The 14,496-nt window shown below is 35.6% G+C and overlaps 1 long non-coding RNA gene across 1 annotated transcript in view; it reads left to right on the forward strand.

The window, feature by feature from the left end:
* Nucleotides 1-12,945: 12,945 nt before the first annotated feature.
* LOC123598831 overlaps nucleotides 12,946-14,496 on the forward strand; it is a 66,172-nt gene continuing 64,621 nt past the window's right edge. The window contains exon 1 of the long non-coding RNA XR_006712813.1: nucleotides 12,946-13,757. This is a non-coding gene — a long non-coding RNA (uncharacterized LOC123598831). The remainder of the gene's footprint in view (nucleotides 13,758-14,496) is intronic.

Below are 14,496 nucleotides of genomic sequence, written 5' to 3' on the forward strand. Positions count from 1 at the left end.
CCTGTAGGAACTCCCTGTACTTCTCAGTGTTGAAGGGCTTCCCACTTAGATTTTCCTACTTGTGACTACTTCTCATTTTGCACTTCTTGCCATAATTGACCCAACTATGAAATTAATCTATTTTCTTAATTCATCTCAAGTTTATCTTCTCTATAGTCAATACAGTCTTAGTTACCAAGTTTAAAAAAATATGCATTGGCACTAAAACCTTTTTGAAAAAGTATAGTTTAGATTCCAAAACACTATGTAAATAATTTTAGCAGTGACTATTATTTGTTTTGTCCTCTTTCTATTTTTCAACTAATTTCTATTTTTGTACCTCTGAAATTACTAGTTCTTGTTAACTTCAAATTTTTAAATTTGGATTTTTCCAGGGGTTTTCTGACACTAGGAATAGTCAGCATATGACATTAATATAAGATATAACCAATTAAAATGTATTAAGGTCCACAGAAATTGAAAACTTGTTCAGAAAACCAACACAAGAATCTATTGTGTTTATTAATGTGCCTGATCAATCTACATATACTCAGCGATCTTTTATATTTTCCTGGTTCTGTGTTAAATCTTGGAGATAATCAATGGATGTATCAAAATCCCTCATAATTCCAAAACCAAAATATGGGGCTTCTGGCTGAAGAAATTAAAAATACTTTTAAGAAAATTATTTATTTCACCACTTCATAATAAATGACCATCTGGATTAGTTACTTAAAAGTAAAGAACTATCACCCAGACACCATGTTAAGTCCTTTGGATGTTTTACCTCTTTTAGTAACACTGAACTTTATATTATCAGATCATTAAACCACTGTACTGGGCCATCCGTCACTGAACTTACATAACGGCATCATGTGTAAGATCCCTGCTCAACACCAATAAAATATAAAGAAGCCATTGCAAATCCTAGGAAAATTTCTATGACCAAAGTAGGTAAAATATTTACAAGGTAACTTCAAGCATTAAAAAGGAAATGGAAGAGTCAGTCCATGTTCTAAACTTGCAGAGAGGAATCTTCGAAGTTTAAATGAACAAGTTTGGAATAGAGATACGGAAGGGAAAAATGGTTGAGGAGGGCGTTAGCAATGCACATCCAGAGGTACTATATGCTCACTAACTATCCCCATCCTCTAGTAAATTAACATTAAATAATTCTAGACTTTCCTTTGTTCTTGTTTTCAAAGCACTGTGTTTCTTCTTGCTGCTGTAAAGTCTACGACCTTAACACTTGCTGGGTCTTTCCTGCCCTGCAAGACTCCTTTCATTGAAATTTTCTAATAGTCCGTGCCCCTTGTCCCTACTCTATTTCCTCTTTACATCAATGATTTTGTATTAATGTAAATGAGTTACCCTTTATAATGGTGCTTTCCATTTCACTCAAGACCATCTAGAGACAATCACTTAATCTAAAGGAACAGTTTCAATGGGAGGAATTTTAAGTATCATTCCAGATCAGATGAGCAAGAGACATTTTGATCAGAAGAGCCTTATAACACTCTTGAAAACACACTGAAACAATCTGCCTACTCTTTATCAATTGTTAATTGACCTTTTTACAGTCCTCCACTCTAAGACAACATCTGAAAGATACAAATGTAAATTCTAAAGAGTAATTTTAACTATTAAGATAAGATAAACTTATCTTATTCACCACAAGTTCAAGGACAATAAGCACTCATGTTAATATTGGTTGATATAACTTGGCAAGATCACAGAGATGGTTGGAGTACAGATGGAAGACGAATCCACCTTTCAGGACACTAAACACTCTTCCCCACATGCTCCTAAAAGGTTTCTACACACTCATGATCCTCTTTGGACATTCCAGCCCATGAATTTACATTGTCCATGCCAGTAAGCTGTCTTTGTATTAATTACTCTAATAGGTAAAAGAGGTAATTTTGGCCTTGGTTTAACTATCCAAAAGCACTTCTACTGTAGAAAACCAGAATATGTCACCCAAAATATGTCACTTTGGCAAAAAAATTATTTTGAGCTGAAGACCACAAAGAAGCAAAAACAGCTTTCTGCCCACCCCACCTCATCTTCAATTTGCATCAAAGCAGGCTTAGGCTCCAGTCACTGGTGAATCTTACCAGTCCATAAAAGACGTTAAGAGGAATCTATATAATAAACCTTATTAAACAGCCCTTATTTTCCATCAGTGTCCCTATATATTTACTTTCCTATGGTTTGTGTCTCTTGGAAATATGAAGCCCTTTTCTTACGTATTGTCATTTGTCTACAAATCTGTTGTTCTTTGTTAAAATGCTATATAATTCCAAGTTCTAACCACCCCTTTGAGTTATTCATCACTGAGTTTCTCCTGTACATTTGTGAATCACATGTGTTAATAAAGTGCTTGCTTTTCTCTCGTTAATCTGTCTTTAGTCAATCTAATTTGCAGGGTCCCAGTCAGAGAACCTAGGAGAATAGAGAAAGAAGGTTCTTTACCTCCCCTAAAATATAAAATACAGAGTTTAAATAATACCAAAGTGAATTAATCTTATAAGAGAAAGACTGTGTGGCTCAGTCAGTTAAGTGTCATGATCTCAGGTCATGATCCCATGGCTCATGAGTTCAAGCCCTGTGTCTGGCTCTGTGCTGACAGCTTAAAGCTTGGAGCCTGCTTCAGATTCTGTGTCTCCCTCTCCTTCTGCCCCTCCTCCACTCATGTTCTCTCTCTCTGTCTTTCTCTCTCTCTCTCTCCCAAAAATAAATAAGCATTAAAAATTTTTGTTTAAAAAAAGAGAAAGAGAAAAATCTTACCTGTATTGAGAAACATGTATTTGTTTAAGGTAAAATTCTAATCTCTTCCAAAAAACTATTCTCCTAAAATATCTATTTGTAAATATTTGGCAAATATAATTACATATAGTCATATTTATACTTGAAAATATTACATTTTAATTTAAAAATGTGGTAATTGAAATGGTTTCTGTTAAGAAATAAAAGTGAATGGAAAAGACCATTTTCAGGTAACATTTTGTGGAGATATGCTGAAAGTTGGTCAAGGAATATGATCAACCATAGATTTTGGCCTTTATTTATTTATTTATTTACTTATTTTTTAATCAGTTTTAAGTGTATGTCTAGTCAATTTCTGAGATCTCTTACGTGCAATTTCATTCATGGCTAATTTTTGCTGCTTTGTCTTCAATCTCTATCCTTTCCTTTAAGAACCCTTTTCCATACGGAAATTTCTTACTTCTGACTGAAATGGTTTCCTTACAGGCATGGTATTTTTCTTGGAAATTGCTTGCTTCCTTTCTTGCTTGCATTCACACTTGGTTCGTATTTAAACATTTAGAGATATGAATATACACATAAAACATAAATTAAATAAGATACACCCTCAGTTAAAAGTTACTAGTGATATTTACTCATTTTTTTCTTTCAATATTTTAGATTCATAATGATGAATCTTTGTTCTATAACAACTTGGACTTAAATGATTACCTTTGATACCTCATTGGTTTATGTAAATTCTGTGGTTTCATTGATCTATTTTTCAAAAGAAAGATTGCTCACATAGTAAGTCATATCTTTCAGACTAATGTGTTCCATTTGGAAACTAGGAAAATAGGGAATCTACTCTTCACATACAGTCAATCAATGCGCTCAACTGCATTTTCAGGGACATATTTAAGAAGTGCGATAAGGCCCTCCTGCTGCAAATCACAAATTTTACTCCATTTCTAAATGTTCAACTGCACATGAAATTATAAATCATATTTTCAGCATATGTGTTTGAATGTAGTTTTCACTAATTCAAGTAGGCCTCTCATTTCAGAAAATCAAAACATCTTTATGGAGTACCTTCTGAATGTCAATTTCTACTACATCTCAGGGGTTCAACGATGTATAAAGATGATGTCTTTACTCAAGGATCTCACAGATTGTGTTTGCATATTTAAGTTTTCTTTTGAGCTCTGGGGAAAAATATGCTCTCACAGTTTAAGATTTATGCTACAAATTGAGTAGTTCTTTTATAATATGTGATTAGATAATGCTATTTCTTTTTTGAACTATTTCTGCTTGCATATAAAAATTTGTCGAAGAGGAAAAGTTCTAATAACAATTTCATCTTATTAATAATGGAAGAAAATATTCACTTGCAGAGGGCAACAAATCAGGTCCCTTACAATTCCTTTACCCAGTCTCTTTTCATGTCTTTCTGAGGTTTAAATTTACCTAAATAAATAAAATATATACATTTACAATTTTTACAGGAATAATTAAAATATTTAATCACAAGCAAGGCATGCTAACCATATATTTATTTTTTTAATGTTTGTTTATTTTTGAGAGAGAGACAGAGTGTGTGTTGAGAAAGGGCAGAGAGGGGGACACAGAATCAGAAGCAAGCTCTAGGCTCAGAGCCCAATGAAGGGATCGAACTCAAGAACCAGGAGATCATGACCTGTGCCCAAGTCTGACACTTAACCAACTGAGCCACCCAGGAGCCCCAAAACATGTTAACTGAAGTCAGATCTTTGTCTTGAGAAAAAGAGCACACATCATTTATGACTGTAGTAATTACCAGTAAAATATTAGCCCTAGTTTTAGCAAATGGAGTTTGGGCTATCAATACATCGTCACTGACATCAAGCAGCAGAGTCCCATATCAAGAGTTGTTGTTATTATTAATATTATTATTATTAATTATTAATTCATGTTACTTCGGGCAGGAGAATTTTGAGAGGATGGCAGTAACATAGTTTTAGAATGTCCCTGAACATTTGCACAAAAGTAAATATAAGTGTCAAGACAGCAAAAACAATAAGCATATGGCCAGCATCTAGAACAAAATTAAGTGACCAACCACATCCATAGTCCCCAAAATATAAGTGGAGCAAAAAAAACAACAATAAAAAACCTGTGTTGTACTAGCAGTAGTACAGAAGGAAGGAGAAGAGAGTTTGGAGAGCTTAAAGACGCAATGTGAGAACAGCTGCAGACAATGGAAAGTGGCTTCAAGCCTCCAGTGAATGGGGAAATCGACTGCTGGGAGGTAAAGTCAAATGGTGCTAGAGTAATTGGGGATCTCTGAACTCTTAAAATGATCCACTAAAATTTCCTTTCAGGACAAAGCCCCCAAAATATGAGAAACTGTTGGGGTCTACTTGCAATTGATGCATGACTTTGTATCATCATTAACTGGCCATTGTGGAAATACTGATCCACTAAATTAGGCAATTCTTGCAGATATTTATATATTTTATCATATGATATGAAAAATCACATTCTTAATAATCTCACCCTAAAATTCATAAATGTTGAAAAGCTGTCAAGATCATGGTGTAAGATAACTACGTTCTCCTAATTTTTTTAAAAAAATTTTTAATGTTTATTTATATTTGAGAGAGAGAGAGAGAAATAGAGCATGAGCAGGGGAGGGACAGAGAGAGAGAGGGAGACACAGAATCCAAAGTAGGCTCCAAGGCTCTGAGCTGTCAGCACAGAGCCCGACGCAGGGCTCGAACTCACAAACTGAGATCATGACCTGAGCTGAAGTCAGATGCTCCACCCACTGAGCCACCCAGGTGCCCCTTCCTAAATTTTCATGTTCATTTGAAAGTACATATTTTTTACAGATAACAAATACAATCAGCTTTTTCTCAAAACTATAGCCTGAATTTGTTAATTTTCAAAAATATTTCTTTCAAAAATCCAAGTCTGAATAAACATAATTTATCAGTCGGTAATTTTTTGTTTCATGTAAAAATGGTGTTTCACTAGACAAATAACTAGCTCAGCTTTCAAATCACACAATGGCACACAAAAAAATACCTTTCCTCAAGACAACCATCATACTTTGGTATGCAGGAAAAGTGCTTTATGCATACTGCTTATTTAATCACACCAAATATTAAAAAGACATGTCCTTGTTGGTTGACATTTAATAAGGTTAATATTTTTTCATTGCTTCATCAGAAACATTTTTAAGTGACACTGGTTTGGTTGTTTTGTTTTGTTTTCCTGTAAGTATATGACAATGAAGAGTGCAGTGCCTACTAGTTCTATTTAGTGTCACTGCTTTGATTGTTTGCTAAATGCTAGCACTTATACTGCCCAACCCCACTGATTTTGCATCAGCAGTAAAATGTTAATGTGGTTATTCTTGGATGAATCATAATATATATGTAATCAGCACTACTTCTGTTTGTTGCCAAGCATTTACATGGAAATATTCTAAAACTAGTTAGTGCTGATACTAGAAGAATATAAGAAAATTATAACAAAGTAGATTAAAGCTACTATAAAATATTTTAAAATAAATTTCAAGAAATTAAGAGAATACTATAAGAATCAAAATAATAGCATATATTAGAATTAGATAAAGTTATAATGAGGTGATTGGAGAAAAAGAGTAATTTGAAAGAGTATACTGGAAGAATTTACGTAAGTTTAAAAAATTAAAACTAATTTCAGAAACGAAACTTTAATTATAAAAGTAGAAAACTGTTTAGACATCCAGGCTCCAGATAACCTAGCAGCTTTTATAAAGCAGATATTATAGGGTGTAAGAAAAAATAGATATAGAATACAGACTGATAGTAGGAGACTCTAACACATCTCTCTCAACTGAAGACAGATGAAGTGGACAAAATATTAGTGATAGTATAAAAAACTTAACAGCTGTAGGGTAGCAGAATATATTACCCAAAAATATGTCACTTTGATGTAAGGATTATTTTGAGCTGAAAGCAGGTGACAAGAAACAGATACACGAAAAGCTCTCTGTTCTCTCCCTATTTGCCAAAAACAGGACTATATTTTTTAAAGGTACCCCCGCCCCCACTGCCCACCTCTCTACCAAGAAGGACAAATGTTAATCACTGGCTACAAATTAAGACTTTTTAAGGGCCAATAATATATATATAATATATTATCCACTGAACTCCAGTTCTAGAAATTAAACTTTCTTTTCAAAATGCATAATGAACATTCATTAGAAAAATATTACCAAATGACCATATCTCAGGCTACAAGGAATATCCCATATTTCAAAACATGTAATTTAAATAGTGTTCTATCACTACTGTGTAATAACACCAGATGTTATTTTAAAACAAGTCTTTTCCACTGTAATAATAATAATAAAACCATACATATTCTATTTGACAATTCATTTGTCATCCAAGAATAAATTAAAAATTTGAAATTTACTGATAATAAGACATGACACAGAAGCAATGAGATAGATCAAAAGTACTTAGTAAAGGAAAAATCTCAGCATTAAAACCAAACAAAAATGAATAAAACATTAAACCCAAAAGTTGAAGAAGAAGAATAAAGTCCACAGAAATAAAGTACAAAGAATAAGGTAATAAGATAAAAGGATACATTAATAAGTTAGAAAACAGGAAAACAACAGAACAAACAAACTGAAATATTACTTTTTGGAGGGACAGGCAAACTAAAATCTCATAGATAATTTAATTTCAAAAATAAACAAGAGGGGCGCCTGGGTGGCGCAGTCGGTTAAGCGTCCGACTTCAGCCAGGTCGTGGTCTCGCGGTCCGTGAGTTCGAGCCCCGCGTCGGGCTCTGGGATGATGGCTCAGAGCCTGGAGCCTGTTTCCGATTCTGTGTCTCCCTCTCTCTCTGCCCCTCCCCCGTTCATGCTCTGTCTCTCTCTGTCCCAAAAATAAATAAACGTTGAAAAAAAAAATTAAAAAAAATAAACAAGAAAAGACAAACACACAAAATCAGAAAAGATACTTTGTGCTGTTCAAAATTATGGAAAGAAAAACAAAATGACAACAAAAAATAAGCTACTCTGAACAAATATATTCAAATAAATGTTAACTCTTACATGAAAGAATTTTAAAAATCACTGGTAATAAAGATTTGAGTCAAATTGGAGACAGTAAGACTAGAGACCAAGATGACTATAAATAAAGACACCCCCCCACACACACACATGCACATACACACTCATACAAATAAAAAGCAAATGTGATCTATGGCTGAGATGTTCTTAAGAAATTAAAACAACAACAACAAAAAAAAACCTTTTAAGGTTGTCAATTGTCATTGTCAATGCTACTTAAATCATTCCAGAACATGGAAACACTAAGTAAAAATGTCCACAATTCCTTTATGAAACAAGCATAACATTGATCAAAAACCAGGGGGAAAAATCACAGCCATGAAAGAAAACTTTATACCAAACTCCCTTTTAAATACCAATACAAAAAGCTTAAATAAAATATTAGTAAAGAGAATTTAATATTCTTTTTAAAACTTATATAGCATTACACCACTGTTGCAAGGGCACTCAGTATTAGGAAATCTATTCATAATTCATATTAAAATATCTTAGAAGAAAAAAAATGATCCTCTCAATAGGTACCATCACGATATATGACAAAATTCAATACCCATATAAGCTAAATAACTCAATAAAATATCTCAACCCAATAGTTACCCTCTCTCTTAATAAGGAAACAGCTGTTAGCTTTACTAACAGCTCAGAGCCTGGAGCCTGCTTCTGATTCTGTGTCTCTCTCTTTCTCTGCCCCTCCCCCTTGGAAGTTCTGTCTCTCTCTTTCCTTCACAAAGAAACAAACGTTAATAATAATAATAATAATAATAATGATAATAATAATAAAAAATAAAAAGGGATGTCCCATATTTTTAGCAAATGCAAACAGGCTAGTGAAAGCAATAAGAGGCATAAAAACAGAGAAAGAAATAAAAGTGCCTCTATTTGCATATGATAATATATATCTGATAACCTCCTAAAGGAATCAAGATAAACTTATCTAAAAGTTAAGTGAATTCTGTAAAGTAGCTGGTTCAGAAAACAACATAGAAAAATCAATAGCCTTCATGGATACAAAGAAAAACAAATTCTAAGAGAAGAAATTATATCGTATAACAAACACACGAACAGAAAAATAGATGAAAATATCTAGGTTAATATGAGATGTGTAAATTCATATGAGCTAAACTACAAAATACTTCTGAATGAAACAGAAATCCAAACATGCTGTGTTCTTTCTTAGGGAGGATCAACATTATAAAGATATTCTCCTGAACTTAATTTATAAATTTAATACAATGCCTCCAAATAGTGGGTATTACCACTATTACATGATTGCAATATGCACCAGTAATGAAGCATAAGGAATACATCCTGATAATCCTACAGAGTGATTGCCAGGATTTATTGTTGAGTGACAAATTTAAGTGGAGAAATGTGTCTTAATATATTACTGTTTATTTAAGAAGATAGAGATTAATATCAATCTCTATTATTGAGTAGAGTGAAGAAGAGTAAGACCCAGTTTTTATTTCTTTTTATATATATTTAATTTTTAATCATGCAAGTACGTTATATTATTATACAATGAAGTTCAGTGTAATAAGCAGAGATTAAATATTTAAAGAAAAATAAAACCAATAATTCTAACTTTATATTGAGTACAAAGAACAAGCGTATAAGGAATTTTGGGGGAGCACCTAAGTGGCTCAGTCGGTTAAGCGTCCAACTTCAGCTTAGGTCATGATCTCAAGGTTCCTCAGTTTCCTGAGTTCGAGCCCTACATCAGGCTCTGTGCTGACAGCTCGGAGCCTGGAGCCTAGAGCTGGTCCTGCTTCTGATTCTGTATCTCCCTCTCTCTCTGCCTCTCCCCTGCTTGCACTCTCAATCTCTGCCTCTCTCTCTCTCTCTCTCTCTTTCTCAAGAATAAATATTAAAAGAAAAAGAAAGTTTTAAAAACAAAGGACTTTTTTTCCTTTAAATGATTTTTAAATACATTAATTCATCTCCATACTCCAAGGATTGAAAAAACTGAAAAAATAAATATGATTTACTAATCTTATTATTAGTGGCAAGGTTGGCATGTTTTCCCTGAGACTCTAATGTTGATTTATAGGTTAAAATAAATGAATAATTAGTTTTATTGAATAGGTACTCAGTGGATAGCATTTTTTTTTTTTTAATTTTCTCACTCTGTCCACTGAAAAAGCCTAGAAATAATGATCAACCTAGTAGCACTGAGCACTTCTGTTCAAATCATAATGTACAAATTCAATTTCACTGTAAAGAACCAGAGCTCCAAGTTAGGGGAAAGAAATACAAAGAAAGTACAGAATATTTGGGCATAACACAAAGAAAAGAAGCTATCACAAACTACCTGGATTATAACAAAAGGACTCAGGAACAAACTTGAAGATCAACTCAGACAGGCATGCTGTAAAGCATCAGTTTGGATAATAACTTCAAAGGATTAAAAGCCATACTACGTGTTTAAATTTGTAAGTTTCTAACAATTTTTTAAAATTAAAATAATTTCTTGGTAAATTTGGAGAATGACAGGAAATCAATTAATCATCTTGAAAATGTTTAAGTAGAAGGAAAAACTCAGGCATTTGTCCTGCTTTTCCCACACGTACTGTAGGAAAAGGTTTGGTGGCATTAAATTTTCTTTATAGAAACTTTTTTTTCTTTACAAAAATTTTTTAATTAAGAAGGAAGAGATGTAGAATTTCAAACTTCGGGATACTTAATGAACAGATGGATCAAGCACAGTTGATATAAAATTTAGAAGAGCATAAAGAGACAATATCTTATATTAAAGACCCACATAAGGGGAGAAATTATCTGCAAATCGTATATCTGATAAGAAACCAGTATCAGAATATTGAAAAACTCTTAAAAAATAACACAATTAAAAAGTGGCAACCATTTTGATTGGATATTTCTCTAAAGAAGACAGACAAATGACTAGTAAGTAAATGAAAAGATCCTCAATACCATTAGGCATTAGGCAAATTCCAATCAAAACTACAAGATACTTCACACACACTAGGATGTTTAACAATAAAAAAAAAAAAAACTAGCATTTTCAGGATGTGGAGAAATTGGACCCTTTCACATTACTGGTAGTAATGTAAAATAGTGCAGCCATATTGGAAACCAGTTTGGAAGTTCCTCACAAACTAAACCAGTTCTCATATGACCAAGTAACTCCCCTCCTAGGTGCATAGCCAGCAGAGTTGAAAACCTGTCCACACAAAAACTAGATTATTTATAGTAATGTTATTCATAATAGCCCCAAAGTGACAAAATGCCAAATGTCTACCAACTGCTGAGTGGATTAAGAAAATGTGGTATATCCACTTAATGGGTTATTACTCAGTCACAAAAAAAAATTGAAGTATTGATACATGCTACAACATGGATTATGCTAAATGAAAGAAGCCAATCACTAAAGTCCACATATTGTATGATTCCATTTACATTAAAATTCCAGAATAGGCAGGTCCGTAGAGAAAGAAAACTGATTAGTGTTTGGCAGGGGCTAAGGAAAAGTAGACATGGGGCATAAGGTTAGGATATAAGGTTTCTTTCTGGGATGGCAGAAATGTTCTGAAAATAATATTCGCATAACTTTGTGTATAGACTACAAACCATTTGATTGTACACTTTTATTTCTTTGGTTTATTTATTTGAGTAATCTCTACACCCAACGTGGGAGTTGAACTCATGACCCTGAGATCAAGAGTCACAGGCTCCTCTGACTGAGCCAGCCAGGAGCCCCAGGGATTATACACTTTAAAACATCATTTGTATGGTTTTATGAATTAGAGTTCATTCAAAAAGAAATTTAAGTAGAAGGTCATAGAAAGAGTCTATGTATCTGGGTCTTGGGATTCAAAAAGTCACAGTTTATTGATCATAAAGGGAAAGTGTCAGGATTAAAATCTTTCTTTTCAATAGACAGAAATGAAGCTCAGATTAAGGGACATAGTCTTCTATTGCTACAAATGGTCTTAAATTAGCTACCTATATTTTGAGTGACAGGTAAAGAAGTTCTGGTACCCTATTCCTCCAAAGATTGTGCACATTCTTAAACTATGCTTTAAAAAGAATTTAGGTTTCGGGCGCCTGAGTGACTCAGTCATTTAAACAGCTGGCTTTTGATTTTGGCTCAGGTCATGATCTCACAGTTCTTGAGTTCAAGCCCTGAGTCGGTCGGTCTCTGCCCTGACATCACAGAGCCTGCTTGGGATTCTGTCTTCCTCTCTCTCTCTCTCTCTGCCCCTCCCCGGCTTACTGTCTCTCTCAAAAGAAATAGAAATAAACTTAAAAATAATAATAATAATTTAGGTTTAGTTACTGACTTTACACCGGCTTACAGGTAGATTTAAGAAATACACTAATTTTTTTTAAGTTTATTTATTTTCTGTGTGCAAGCAGGGGAAGCACAGAGAGGGAGCGACAGAGAGACAGAGAGAGACAGAGAATCCCAAGCAGGCTCTGTGCTGCCAGCATAGAGCCCGACAAGGGGCGGGGGATGGGGAGGCTGGAATTTACCAAACCCTGAGCTGGTGACCTGAGAGAAAACCGAGAGCGATGCTTAACGGACTGAGCCACCCAGCCGCACAGAAATACATTAATATTTTTTAATGTTAAAAATATGTAAACAGCATGCAACTGCGTAACACTGAAGAAGGGAATTGGGTTCCTATCAGGCAAGAAAGCTCGGGAAGCCATGCTACTCTGGAAGCCGACCTACCCCCTACGTCCCTTTCCAAATGGCACTATGTATTTTGGTTATCCAGTCCTCGTCCACCGTCGTGGACCGTTTTAAATTGTAAACGTCTCCACACCTCACTGTGGGACTCGTTCGGTAACTAATAACAACAAACACGGACTCACTCTGATCGCAGGCGCGGCTGCTCCAAGGCCGACGGGAACCTTCTGCAGCGCATGCGCCCTGGTACTTAACAGGTTCCGAGAATTTCCAAAGGACGCAGGTCAGCCTGGCCTTAGGAAGTTTGAGCGAGATCCGCCGGACTGTGGCGTCCTCTGGTGTCTCTGTTGCTGGAGCGAGTCCCAATGAGTTCCCATCTCCGCCGCAGACACTTTAAGATTAGTAAGTGTGTCTCCTTCAAATATTCTCCAGGAGCTTTTCAAAGGTGTTTTTGCGCTGGGTCGTGGGGCAAGTGAGTCCTTGCATGGGCCCTTTAAGAGGAGGTTCTCCTTTCCCTACAGCCTGTGGTTTTCCTATAGAGAATCCCCCTTTGTCTTCAGAACCAGGAGTTTGGGTGCTCATGTCTCCTGTGTAGGATCTAGGGATTGGGGTGCCTGATGTAAAGCACACAGCCCTTGCTTTCCAGGGAAAAGTCTTGTATTTTGGAGTTGCCTTCTGATTGTGGATTGCTACACCTGAAATGTTTTGTCTGTTTGTTAGAGGGTCTCTCTGGTGAGACCCTACCTCTTCTACCTGCTTTGGATGCTGCCCTTTTATCCTTTGTTGTGGAGGCTTTGTTTGGACCAGTTGTCAAGTCTTTTCCCGAGAAAATTACTGCATACGTAGTTGTAAATTTGTTTTGTCCGTGGGAAGAGGTGAGTGCCAAATCTTCCTACACCACCGTCTTCAGCCCTGTCCTCCCAGAAATCGCGGGGTCTATGCTGGAAAGGATTGGGATTACGTCTCTTGGGGTGGGGTCTATTGTGCTCCCTGTAAGGGGGAAATCAAAGGAGTACATGAAATGTCTCCTATTCAGAATTGTGGACTGTGCCAGTGATAGCTAGCACTCCCTAAATTCTAAATTTGCCTCCCTGAATTTTCTAATCTCTTTGATATTAGGTTGGACCCTGAGAGCTATCCTGAAAAACGGACTACAGGCAGGTGTGATGGGAATCACTTCTGAGAGATGGCAATTGAAAGCTGCTATTGGGTGTCTCCTTCAACCTTGAGGTTACAGCTTGGAGACAAGTGTTTCCAATAACAGGTGAGAGTAAAACCATATATATGACACCTGCCCATTTTTGACCTCATGTGAGTGAGAAAGCTTTAGTTCTTTAATGTTTTTTCTTTGATTGCACTAACCAGTGAGTCTTACTTGAGTAACCCATAGGCTTTCAGTAACTCAACTTTATTAAGCTTACAGTTTCCTTATATAATAATTAGGATAGTGATTGTACTTAATTCCCGCAGCTGCTTTAAAGGTGAAATAAATCTGTTAATGAGCTTATCCTGGTGTTACCGAAACTTAAGTTCAGCTGCCTATTGCTAGAAAAGCCATTACTCATGAGGGAGTCTTGATTGGAAAGGAATATGAGCTTTATTCAGGAGGCCGAGGCGGGCCACCTGGGGAAATGGGGGACTCTTCTCCAAAGGTCAACTTCAAGGTTTCTGTCTGGCCCAGGGATTTTTAAAGGGATTTAGGGCAGTTAATCAGTAAGGTCATAATATTTCTTGATTACGTGCAGACTCGATGGTGCCAGCTACAGATGTTAGTGTTCGGAGGTTGTGCAAGGGGGTCAGGTTCCTTAGTGCCCTGGGGGTTGCTCAAGGGGGTCTGGTCCCTTAGTGCCCAGGCATTGTGTAAAGGGTCTGGTTTTTGTTTTGTGATGTGCAGAAGTTCTCTGTTTGTTCTAGGAAAGAATGCATAATGTATAGATATACATAGGTGAATCACATGGGCTGAGGTTGGGCTAAGGTTATTTGCTAAAGTGTAAAGACAGGTG

The sequence above is a fragment of the Leopardus geoffroyi genome, chromosome C1 (assembly GCF_018350155.1).
Source record: "Leopardus geoffroyi isolate Oge1 chromosome C1, O.geoffroyi_Oge1_pat1.0, whole genome shotgun sequence".
Classification (NCBI taxonomy): domain Eukaryota; kingdom Metazoa; phylum Chordata; class Mammalia; order Carnivora; family Felidae; genus Leopardus; species Leopardus geoffroyi.